We start from the raw sequence: 13,260 nt of genomic DNA on the forward strand, positions 1-13,260 counted from the left end.
CTTCCTTTAAGCCTAGCACTGTGATGGGCAGAAAAGAAGCGTTCAATGTACTTGTTAAGTGTGTATGAATTCGTATTGGGACATGGTCCCAGATGGCATATGCATGGTCTCTGAGTTCACTGGGTTGCAGGTATCTTTGGACTACTTCCTCTCATCCACACAGGGTTGAAGCCATTACTGTTACTGAGCAAGGGCTTGCTGCCTGACATGCATCGAAGCCGATAGTATGGCACCAGTACTTGAGAAAAGAAAAGGCTTTATTTTGAAGTCAACCAGCAAGGGGACAGGAGGGAAGGCTCAAATCTGTCTCTCCAATCCAGGGTCTGGGCATATTTTAAGAGGTCAGGGAGCAAGGCAGTTTTGAGTTGGAAGAGCTTGATTGGTCAACGCACTGGGTCTCCCTTCTTGTAGGACCTCTCACTTTGGAATTGGCTCCAGTGGTTAACTTTTCAGCCTTTTGGTTCCACTCGTGGAAAACTTTGTTCCTGTGTTGCTCAAGGTCATGAACTTCCTCCTCTGTGCCTGCTCAGTGGTTTCCCACAAAACAATATGCTAATACAAAGAAGTGAGGCTGCTTAAAACCAGTTACGCGGTTTCACTTCCTCTGAAATTCACCACCACTCAGCGTCTCTGCTCAGAGTGAAGAGACAGCACAGTTCCTAGCATTCATGGGGAGTTTTATAATAGGCAGTGTTCCCAGGCATCTGATTCAGCCTCGGGCAGTGCTCTCAGAATCTGGGATAGAAAAAAAGTGTGTGTATGTGAGTATCAGAGGTTACCTTAGAAGACTGATCCATCTGTTGAACGCTTAAAGGACATCTTGTCCTAAGAGAGGTACTTTTGGAATATGAACTGGGAGGTAGGGTGAACATTCTGGAAGGGCTGGTACCAGGTAGTAGCCAAGGTAGGCAGGATTACAGGTAATGTTTGAGGACCACTTCCTACTGTTTATTTCATTTTTTGCAATAAAAATTTAAGACTTTTCTCATCAGAAAAAGCCATTGATTGATCCATGTTATCAGGTGAAGCCATCAGAATCCATCTTAATTAGATCAAGCATGAGCCCTTGTTGCTTGTTCCCTAAAGAGTAAGGCAGGAGGGGAGTCCAGAGGTGAGAGGACTGCAGGAAGCACCTGTGTTTATTACAGGGATTTTATACCAGCTCTGTGCAGTGCCAGGCTGGGGGACTGAGCCCTGGACTTGGAGTCTTGTGTTTCCCACAATAGGAAGAGACCATGCCCTCTACTGGAAGAATGGTGGCCCCAAGGTCAGTCTCCCTAAGATTTTATTACCTGGTCTTTCAAAGTCCTTTTAAATTTACAAAAAAAATTTTTTTGTACCTCTGCTCTTTGACTCCTATTCTAAATCCCTAAACCACCAGGTACTGGAATACAGACTGGCCATCAGGGATGCACAGGGTCCTGAAATCCCAGTCCATATTTATCAAAGTTTTGCTTGCTGGACTCCCAACCCCCCAGTTCACAGACTTTGTTGTAATGAGACCCCCAGCCCCTACCAATATTTTAGCCATCTTGAAGTTTCAGGAGCTTGGTCATGCAGATTTCCGGTTCTGGGCCCAGAGTCCAGGACTTCCGGCTTTGGGATGTCAGGGATATCTGGCTTCCAGTCTTGGGACTCCAGCAATTCCAAGACTTCTCAGAAGGAAGCCTGCTGAGGCTGTGTTTCTCCCACAAGACACCATGGCCGACATACCAGTGAATGTGGGGGCTGGGGTGGGGTGGCTGCCGCTCTCATGACCACCCCAATGTTGGCAACTTGACTGAGAAGCTCTTTCTTCTTTGCCGTCTGGATGTCTGATCTCCATGGCTGGGGAGATTTGCCTAAGGAGTTTGCAAACTGCAGAAGTGGATACTGACTTTAGAGTCAGGCATGGAGAATCCTGGGCTTTGTACTGACTTCCTCAAACCTACCCCTTCCCAAACACCTCTCGCAGATCCTGCACTGCCAGCCACCTAAAATTCCTTCTAGAGTCTCTATTGCTCTCAGGATAAAGTTCAAATTCCCTAGCCAGGGCATGAAGAGTGTTAGTCATGTGATCCCAGTTACCTATCTGGAAGAAAAGCCACCTCTGAGATGCTCCCACCTCTCCCCTTCCATCCATAGTGCCTAATCTCTATCCATCCCTCAGATCCCATTTTATAATGACATAAAGCTCACATTTGACAACCATCTGCTGTGTGTGCTACCAGGCACCAGTGAGGCAGGCTCTGTACCCAAGTTGTTCTGTTCTTTCATTTTCTGTTTTTCTTTGCATCCACTCTGGAAATACTAATTAGACAAGACAGCATTCGTGGAAAGAGTGCAGGCCTTGCCAGTAATGAGCCCAGAATCTGATTCTTGGCTCTGCCAGTTGTGTTTTGTGGTATCAGGCACGTTTCCTCATTGAATGACCAATAGACCGATGCTCATCTTAAAGAGTTGTAGAAAACCTTTATTGAGCTAGTCATGAACCTCCTTTTGTGGGGCGCAATCACATCCTTTGCTTTCTTACCCACAGGAAACCTGAACCACCCCAGGTAGGCTGGTTGTACAGTTACTGAAAATGCCAAGAATAGAAAGCAGAACTGTGGAGCTCATAATCAAATAAGGGAAGAAAGGACCAATGTTAGATGTTTCCTGTGTCAGTTTATCTAGGGAACCCACACAAATGATTTCTCGTAATTTATTTAAACAGGAAATATATATTTTAAAAAATTTAACGATATATTTTATTTAATCCGACATGCACAATGATTTTTTTATAATGATTATATATATATATTTTTTCTTTTTTAATTTTAATTTATCAATATACAATTTACATATATGTAAAATCACATATTATATATGATGCCAGAATCCATTTATTTCCTACTCTGGCTGTCACATTTTAGGAAAGAGCATAATGAGAAAAGGAAAAAGAAATGGCTTGAGGAGCTTAGAATTTCAATCTCAAAAGGAAAAATTTGGAATACATTATTGGATTCCAATTCAGTCATAACTGATTCCACCCATGGTTGAAAATAAGCTGGATTTCAAATCATTATAATGGTTGTGTTAGTGCATTCTTCATGATGATAACAGTAGTAGTTAACAATGGGCACATACTACGTGTTAGTTTATTCTACTAAGTACCTTATGAGTATTACTCATTTAATCCATACACCAGCCCTGTGTGGAAAGTACTATTATTATCCACATTTTGTGGATGAGGAAACTGAGGCACAGAAAAGCGCAGTAACTTGCCCAAGGCTACATAGCTAGTAAGTGACGAAAGAAGATTCAAATCCAGGCAAGGTGGCTTCAGAGCCTGTATTCTGGATTCAGATCCATGTTACAGGTTGTATTAGCATCCTGTGGTTGCTGTAAAACAAATGATCACAAACTTGATGGCTTACAACAACAGAAATAATATAAATTTATTTGCTCACAACCTGGAGACTGAAAGTCCGAAATCAAGGTGTTGGCAGAATCCTTCCTTCTCTCTTCCAGCATCTGGTGGCCCCAGATGTTCCTTGACTTGTGGCAGCCTCACTCCAATCTCTGCCTCCGTCTTCAGAACTTCCCCTCTGTGTGTCTCACTGTGTCCTCTCCTCTTCTTATGAGGACATCAGTCATTGGATTTACGGCCCACCTGGTTAATGCAGGATGTCCTCATCTTGAGATCCATAATCACATCTTCAAAGAATCTATTTTCAAATAAGATGACATTCTGAGGATCTGGGTGAACATGAATCTTTGAAGATCGCTAATTCACTACACAGGTGATCTAAAGTCAGGAAAAACCACAGACTGAGTTAGCCACACTGTTGCCTGTCAATAATCCCCTTTTCTTACTGCATGCCACTAGGAACTCACCCCTAGTGGGCAACCACAGGCCCCTTGCACAGGCAGCCCCCGCACCATCTATGGGCTGAGTCCAGGGAGGGGTGACAAGAGTGAGTTCTCAGATTTGTCATAGTTTTTCTTTATCAAAGACTTGGCATCTGGGCTTGGCTTAGAAAGGATGGTTTCTTAGCTTGCGCAGGAACAGCATGAGATACGCCCTAGCGTTCCAACACTCAGGTGTGAGTGGAGCATGGTCTGGCAGGAAGTAGGAAATAAGACTGGGAAGGTAATTTAGGGCCTCATCAAAGAGAATTCCATTATGGGGTGTATTACAGCTGCATTACAAATTGCCCCAAGAAGCAGCAGGTCGGGGAGGGGTCAAGATGGCAGACTAGTTGGTTCCTGGTGTCACTTTCTCCCACAGAACGACCAATTTGCAGCTTTTGAGGAGCAGCGATGGAGGACCCAAAATCTGTGCTAGAACGGACAGGAGCCACCTGCCACGAGACCCCAGTTCAGGTTACTCCCATTTAGTAGAGAGACTTTATTATTTTTTTTATTATTATTTTTTTTTGGAGAGAGACTTTAGAACTTTTGGCCCACACGCCCTGAGCCTGCCTGCCTGCCAGAGACGGCAGGTGGGGCAGGGACTGGACTTCGGTGCAGGCTGTCCGGTCTCCGTGAGTGATCTGAGAGGCAGGGGTTCCCAAGCCCTGAGCCAGATGAGCTGGTGAAGGCAGGCAGGGCGGGACTTCCGGTGCAGGCCGTCAGTCTCTGTGAGCGACCTGAGAGGCTCTGGACTCCCAGGCCCCTGGACAAGCCGGCGAAGGCAGGTGGGGCGGGACTTCCGGTCCAGGAAGTTTCTGCAGTCCAGAAGCAGCAGTCCCTTCAGGATCCAAGCCAGACATCAGGGTGAATTGAGTGAACAGTGATACCCCTGGCCACAATGACAAAACACCAAAGGAAAGAAACCAGAAATATGAAAAATCAAGAAAGTACATCACCACCAAAGGAAATTAATAACTCTCAAGTGCTAGATCCTACAGAACAGGAAGTCTTTGAAATGACAGACAAGGAATTTAGAGTAACAATTCTAAGGAAACTAAATGAGACAAGAAAACTCAGTTACACAACACAATGAAATGAGAAAAAATATAATGGATCTGCAAGAAAAAATGTACAAAGAAATCAATGCCTTGAAAAAGAATGTAGCTGAGCTTGTGGAGCTGAAGGATTCATTCAATGAAATAAAAAACGTAACAGAGAGTTTAACCAGTAGTCTTGAACAAGGAGAAGAGAGAATTTTTGACCTTGAAGACATGCTGTTTGAATTAACACAGGCAGACCAGAAAAAAGAAAAAAGAAAAAAAAAAATTGAAGAAAATCTAAGAGAGATTACAGACAACCTTTAGTGCTCAAAGATCCAAATCATGGGATCCTCTCCAAGGCATGTGATAGTCAAACTGACAAAACTCAAAGACAAAGAGAGAATCTTAAAAGCTGCAAGAGAGAAGTGGCAAATAACTTATAAGGGAGCCCTAATCAGAATAATATCAGACTTTTTATCAGAAACCCTAAAAGCCAGAAAAGAATGGGATGATATATTCAAAACACTAAAGGACAAAAACTGCCAGCCAAGAATACTTTACCCAGCAAGGCTATCCTTCTGAAATGAAGGACAAATAGTATATTTCTCAGACAAACAAAAACTGTGGGAGTTCACTACCATATGACCAGCCCTACAAGAAATCCTCAAGGGAGTACTGAGTTTGATACCACAAAAACAACCATCACTGCCATGAATACTCAAGAAAGAACAGTACCTTCCAGCAAAACAAAAATGCTAACAAAAGAGAAAAAAATAGTTCATCTTTCATGCCAAGACAAACAGAAAATTAGAAAGAAAGGAACAAAAGTTACTTAAGACATCTAAACAAAAATCAGTAAAATGCTAGGAGTAAATCAACACCTTTCAATAATAACTCTAAATGTAAATGGATTAAATCCCCCATTCAAAAGACACAGACTGACTGGATTAAAAAGATGGATCCAACAATATGCCATCTGCAAGAGACTTACTTGACCTGTAAAGACACACATAAACTAAGAGTGAAAGGATGGAAAAAGATATATCATGCAAATAAAAATGAAAAACGAGCTGGAGTCGCTATTCTTATATCAGATAAAATAGACTTTAAAGCAAAAACCATAAAAAGAGATAAAAAAGACCATTATATAAGGATAAAAAGATCTATCCATCAAGAAGACATAACAATCATCGATACATATGCACCCAGTGTCAGAGCAGCCAGATTACACAGCAAACACTATTAGATCTAAAGAAAGAGATAGACACTAACACCATAATAGTGGGGGACCTGAACACCCCACTCTCATCATTGGACAGATCATCTAGGCAAAAAATCAATAGAGAAACACAAGATCTAAACAATACTTTAGACCAATTGGACTTGGCAGATATCTACAGAACGTTCCATCCAACAACCTCAGAATATTCATTCTTCTCATCAGCACATGGAACATTCTCCAGGATAGACCACATGTTAGGTCACAAAGCGAGTATCAACAAATTCAAAAAAATTGGAAGTATTCCCTTGTAGTTTTTCCAATCACAATGGATTAAAATTAGAAATCAATAATAAACAAAACTCTGGAAACTATACAAACACATGGAAATTAAACATTCTACTTAATGACATATGGGTCCAAGAAGAAATTAAACAGGAAATCAAAAAATTTCTTGAAATTAATGAAAATAATGACACATCATACCAAAACCTGCGGGATACTGCACAAGCAGTTTTACGGGGGAAATTTATGGCATCAAATGCTTACTTCAGAAGAATGGAAAGCTGGCAAATAAATAACCTAACACTTCACCTTAAGGATCTAGAAAAACAAGAACAATCCAAACCAAAGGTAGTAGACAGAAAGAAATAATTAAGATCAGAGCAGAACTAAATGAAATAGAAACACAAACACAATACAAAAGATCAATGAAACAAAAAGTTGGTTCTTTGAAAAGATTAATAAAATTGACCTTTTAGCAAGATTAACTAAGAAAAGAAGAGAGAAGACCCAAATAACAAAAACTAGGAACGAAATAGGTGATATTATAACTGAAACCTCAGAAATACAAGGAATCATTAGAGACAACTATAAACATCTATATGCCAAAAAATTTGAAAATCTGGAGGAAATGGATAAATTTCTGGATTGCATACAAGCTACCAAAACTGAGGCAAGGAGATATAGAAAATCTGAACAGACCAATAACAATAAAAGAGATTGAAGCTGTTATCAGAAGGCTCCCAACAAAGAAAAGCCCAGGACTGGACAGGTTCACTGCAGAGTTCTACCAAATCTTCAGAGAGGAACTGATACCAGTTCTCTACAAACTGTTCTGAAAGATTGAAACAGAAGCCACTCTCCCAAACTCATTCTATGAGGCAAATATCACCCTGATACCAAAACCAGACAAAGATGCATCAAAAATAGAAAACTACAGGCCAATATCCTCGATGAATGTAGATGCAAAAATCCTCAATAAAATACTAACTAACAGAATACGGCAACACATACAGAAAATTATAAACCATGATCAAGTGGGATTCATCCCAGGGATGCAAGATTGGTTCAACATACACAAATCAATAAATGTGATACACCACATTAATAAAAGCAAAGGCAAAAACCACAAGATCATCTCTATTGACACTGAAAAAGCATTTGACAAAATTCAACATACGTTCATGATAAAGACTCTCTACAAGTTAGGTATAGACAGAAAGTATCTAAACATAATTAAAGCCATATATGATAAACCCACTGCCAGTATCATACTGAATGGGGAAAAGCTGAAAGGAACACAAGAAGATGGAAAGATATCCCATGCTCTTGGATTGGAAGAATTAAAATTGTGAAAATGTCTATATTACACAAAGTGATCTACAAATTCAATGCAATCCCCGTCAAAATTCCAATGACATATTTCTCTGAGATGGGAAAAGCTATCCTGACATTTATATGGAACAACAAAAGACCACACATAGCCAAAGCAATCCTGAGCAAAAAAAAAAACAAACAAACAAAAAAACCTGGTGGCATAACACTACCTGACTTTAAACTATATTACAAAGCTATAATAACCAAAACAGCATGGTACTGACATAAAAACAGACACACTGATCAATGGAACAGAATGGAGAACCCAGAAACTAACCCATATGCCTACAGCCATCTGATCTTTGACAAAGGCAGCAAGTCTACATACTGGGGAAGAGACTGCCTTTTCAATAAATGGTGCTGGGAAAACTGGATAATCATATGTAGGAGAATGAAACTAGACCCATATCTTTCACCATATACTAAAATCAACTCAAAACGGATTAAAGAAATATACATCCTGAAACAATAAAACTCCTTAAATAAAACATAGGGGAAACACTTCAGGAAGTAGGAGTGGGTTCAGAATTCATGAATAGGACCCAAAAAGCACAGGCAACTAAAGGTAAAGTAAACAAATGGGATTGTATCAATCTAAAAAGCTTCTGCACAGCAAAAGAAACAATCAACAGAGTAAAAAAACAACAAACAGAGTGGGAGAAAATATTTGCTAAATATACATCTGACAAAGGATTAATATCCAGAATATACAAGGGACTCAAACAACTTTACAACAAAAATACAAATAACCGAATTAAAAAATGAGCAAAGGAGCTGAACAGACATTTCTCAAAGGATGTTATACAAATGGCCAAAGGACACACGAAAAAGTGCTCAATATCACTCAACATCTGGGAAATGCGAATCAAAACCACCCTGAGATACCATCTCACTCCAGTTAGGGTGGCTAACATCCAGACGACCGAGAATGATAAGTGCTGAGGAGGTTGTGAGGAAAAGGAACTCTCATCCACTGTTGGTGGGGCTGCAAAATGATGCAGCCTTTATGGAAAATGATATGGAGCTTCCTCAGACAATTGCAGATAGATCTACCATATGACCCAGCGGTTCCACTGCTGGGAATATACCCAGAGGAATGGAAATCATCATGCCGAAGGGATACCTGCACTCCAATGTTTATTGTAGCTCTATATACAATAGTCAAGAGCTGGAACCAGCCCAAATGTCCATCATCAGATGAGTGGATAAGGAAACTGTGGTACATCTACACAATGGAATACTACTCTGCTATAAAAAAGAATGAAATACTGCCATTTGCAACAACATGGATGGACTTAGAGAAAATTATATTAATTGAAACAAGTCAGGCACAAAAAGAGAAATACCACAAGTTCTCATTTATTTGTTGGAGCTAAAAATTAATAAATAAATAAACACACAAACAAATTAAGGGTGAGGGGAAGAGGAAAGAATAACCACAAAAATTCCTTGAACTATTTAAGTCAAGTGCACAGATACGATGTAGGGGGGGTGGGGCAGGGGGGAGAGGAACGGGTAAAGGAGCATGAAAACCAAGCACAATGTATTTTGAGAAGTAAAATACAATACAATAAAATAAAAATAAAAACAAATTGCCCCAAATTTAAGCAACTTCATACATACACATTTATTTATTACTATTAATTTCGTTGATGAATGACAAATTATATATATTTATGGTGTACGTCGTGATGTTTTGGTTATGTATATATTGCTGAATGATTAAATTGAGATAATTAGCATATCTGTTACTTCACATACTTATAATTATTGATGATGAGAACAGGTAAAATCTCTATGAGCAATTTGCAAGTATATGATACATTTTTATTTACTATGGTTGTTATGCTGTGCAATAGATCTCCAGCACTTATTCCTCCTGTCTCATTGAAACTTTGTACCCTTTGACCAACATCTATTTCCCTTCCCCTTGTCTTCTTCCCCTCAACCCCTGGAAGCCTCCATTCTACTCTATGCTTCTATGAGTTCCACTTTTTTAGATTCCACCTGTAAGTGAGAGCATGCAGTCTTTCTTACTGCACTTAATATAATGCCCTTCAGATTTATCTGTGCCGTTGCAAATGACAGGATTTCCTTTTGTAAGGCTGAATAGTATTTCACTGTGTATAATACCAAATTTTCTTTTTCCATTCATCTGAACAGCACATATTTATTATATGACATTTTCTGTGTCAGAAATCCGGGTGTGGCATAGTTAGGACCTCTGCTTAGGATCTCTGGTGAGGCTGCAGTCAAGCTGTCGACTGGGGCTGGGATCTCATCTCAAGTCTTGACTGGGGAAGGACTCACAAATGCCTTATAAGTAGGGGCTCCTATAATCTCCATTTTTCAGATGAGGAAAGTGAGGTTTGGAGATACTAGGAAACCTGTCCAATGTCACAGTTAAAACATGTCAGCGCTGGAGGCTGAATTCAGGCAGAATTTCCCTGCTGGAACATCATACTGTGCCACATAGGGAAAGGGAAGGAGGAAGGCAGGAATCTGATCTCAGGAGAACCACGCCAAGAAAGTCACTTGCGATCAGATCCTGGAGTATGACTCCCCGTTAGGTGTGTTTTAGGCAAGGAAAAAATTATAGGGAAAAAGAAGAAAGATTTCTTTTTGCTTTTTCTTTTTAGCTACACTTTCCTTTAACGTCCAAATGAATGCTGACAGCATCCTTATAGAATAACGGCATTCTATTACCATTATTATTATGCCCATTTTACAGTTGAGGAAACTGAGATTCAAAAAGGATAAATGACTAAAGTCTTACAATCAGTAAGTGGAGGAGTGAGGACCCAAATTTTGGGCTGTCTGACTCCAAAATCCACCTCTGTTTGTATGTTCTGGAACAGGGAGTTGAGTAATTTTGGAAGATAAATAAATTCTCCAAGAGAAAGTAGATTTCCACCATTGCCTTATTCTGGGTAAAGGCACGTGGATCAGAAGACTTGCTCCTTAAGGTTTACTCCCTCCATGGGAGAGGATGGAGTTTCCAAAATGTGTCGCTGTCATTAGTTCTCTGAGTATATTCAATCCCCGTACCTGTAGCACCTGAGGTTCGGTGAGGGCTTATGGCTGTTGGTGACTAATTCCTCGGTGAGTTCCAGGAGATACAGGGGAAAGGCTGAGCCCATGAACTCCCCACAAAGTGCAGTGGCCTGGTGCAAAAAGCCTCAGAGATGCTGCTGGAAGGTGTGGTCTGTAGAACCAGAGTTGCCTACCTGAGAGACAGTGGTCATGGGGACAAGGGATGAAACTGGAGCTCGACTCTCCTCTCTCTGTCACCTCTCTGTCTTTCTGTCCTGGGGCTCCCTGTTCTGAGGCTGTCAACATTGAGAGCTACAGCCCTGAACCGTACAGCTGAGTCTGCCCACCCAGCCCCATTAGTGACAGAAGCCGGGCAGCACATGCCGGGGTCTGGGTCCGCCACCAACAAGGGGGGCGGGCTGGAGAAGGAGGCTTATTCTGTGACTGAGGTTCAGAGACAGTCTTGCACGAGGGAAGCTTTTTCTTCTCCCCAAATGCCCCAAGTTTTCTGAGCTCTTCCTCTCCTGCACTCTCAGGTCCCCATTGACAGCTGACATCCACTGTCTCTTGGGCCTTCTGACGTGGTCCCCACCCCCACAGCGTTCTGTTGGAGGTGGGGCCCTCCTTATTCCACGTGTTCTGTCGCTGTTTTCCTGTCGCTGTTATCCTGGATTCATACCTCCGACCCAGGACGCGTTCAGCAAACTCATGGTGGGTGCAGGTCAGAGGCTTGGGGGCAGTGGACGGGACACATCAGAGAGCTGTGGTTACTAGAGATGGGAAAGGGGGCAGGAAGAGGGGTTAGGGAGAAATTGGTTAATGGACACAAGGAATGATCATGTTTTGTAATGATGAAGATGCTAATTATCTTGATTTGACCATCAGACATTGTACACAGGTATTAATATTCAACTCTGTATCCCACAAATATGTTTAATCAACTACTTTTCCATAATAAAATAAAAAAAGGAGCTAAATTGATCTTCAAGAAAACACACAAGCTTCATTAAGCAAAATGCAAAAGCTATAATCTTTTAATACCAGCTGTTATGTAAATAAGCCAAAGACCACCCCCGTATATGGTGATCTCTTTACATCTTCACAGCAGACCTAGACTGCTTATCTCAAAAGCCCATTGATGCCAAATTCAAGTTTTCACACACCCAATTATTTTAAACATGGCCAAGTTAGCAGATTTTTAGCCAGTTGAAGACTGCCTACTTCGCACACTCTGCAGAATTGCATCCGACAAGGGCTAGCCATAGATAAAATAAGCCCTGGGACTACACAGATCTCAAGTCATTGCTGCACTTTGGAGCTCACTGACCGAGAGATGATGCATTGTGCTGCTAAGTGACATTGCCTAGACACATACGCTCCTTCTTTCTTCCTCCTCTCCACCTGGAATTCCCCTCTGGTTGGTGACGCCCCCTGCACACAGACCATGACCTCTGCATGGCCGCATGCCCTGAGGGACTTCCTCCTCATGCAAACCTATCAAAGCACCACCCAAATAAAGCTTGTTGTGTGCTACTGCCACCTCATGGTCATATCTTTTTACTTTCTCTGACCCCAGATCCCTCAAACCAGCCTACTCTAGTCTAACCCAGCAGTTAAGTTTGGTTTAGCAGCTGTTGTGGAAAACCAAACCACACACTCAGTAGCCAGGGACAATCCTGTGTAACCCTCCTTACATATCCTGCTCTTTCTTTAAGTAAATTTTCTTTATGGAAACAGGACACACACAAATGCTAACTCTACAGCTCCACTAATTTCTAGAACGTGAACACACGCCCTTGTATCCACCACTCAAGTCAAGACAGAGAAAATTAGATTGACCCAGAAGCCTCCCTTATGTCCTTCCTAGTCATTACTCCAAGGACAACCACTCTTCTGTCTTTAGCATCAAAGAGCAGTGTTGCCTGGTCTTTGAGCTTTATAAAAATGGAATCATACAATAAGTACGTGATCAGTTCTGGTTTCTTATGCCCGACATTCTGTGTGAGATTCACCAGTGCTGTGGCATTAGGGCAGCTGTTTTGACTGTTGTGTAATATTCCATATTAGTGGACTGAAATGTACTTATCCCTTCTACTGTTGATAAACTTTTGGGCTGATTTGAGTTTCTGGCTATTGAAAAAAAAAGCTTCCATGAACATTCTTGGGCACGGCTTTTGGTGCACACTTTAGGCATTTCTATCAGGCATATTCCTCTGAGTGGAGTTTCTCAGATGGTATACAACTCTTCAGTTTACCAAAGGAGTCGTATAGTTTACCACCCCCCAGCAATTTGTGAGAGTTCTCCAATATCTGGTACTGACTTTTTAATTTAGACATTCTGGGCTGTGTGTACATGTCTGTGTGTGTGAGCACGTGCGTCGTGGCACTTCAGTGTAGCTTTGATGGGCATTTTCCTTTTTTTTTTTTTTTTTT

Source organism: Cynocephalus volans, chromosome 10 (assembly GCF_027409185.1).
Source record: "Cynocephalus volans isolate mCynVol1 chromosome 10, mCynVol1.pri, whole genome shotgun sequence".
In the NCBI taxonomy this organism is placed as follows: Eukaryota; Metazoa; Chordata; class Mammalia; order Dermoptera; family Cynocephalidae; genus Cynocephalus; species Cynocephalus volans.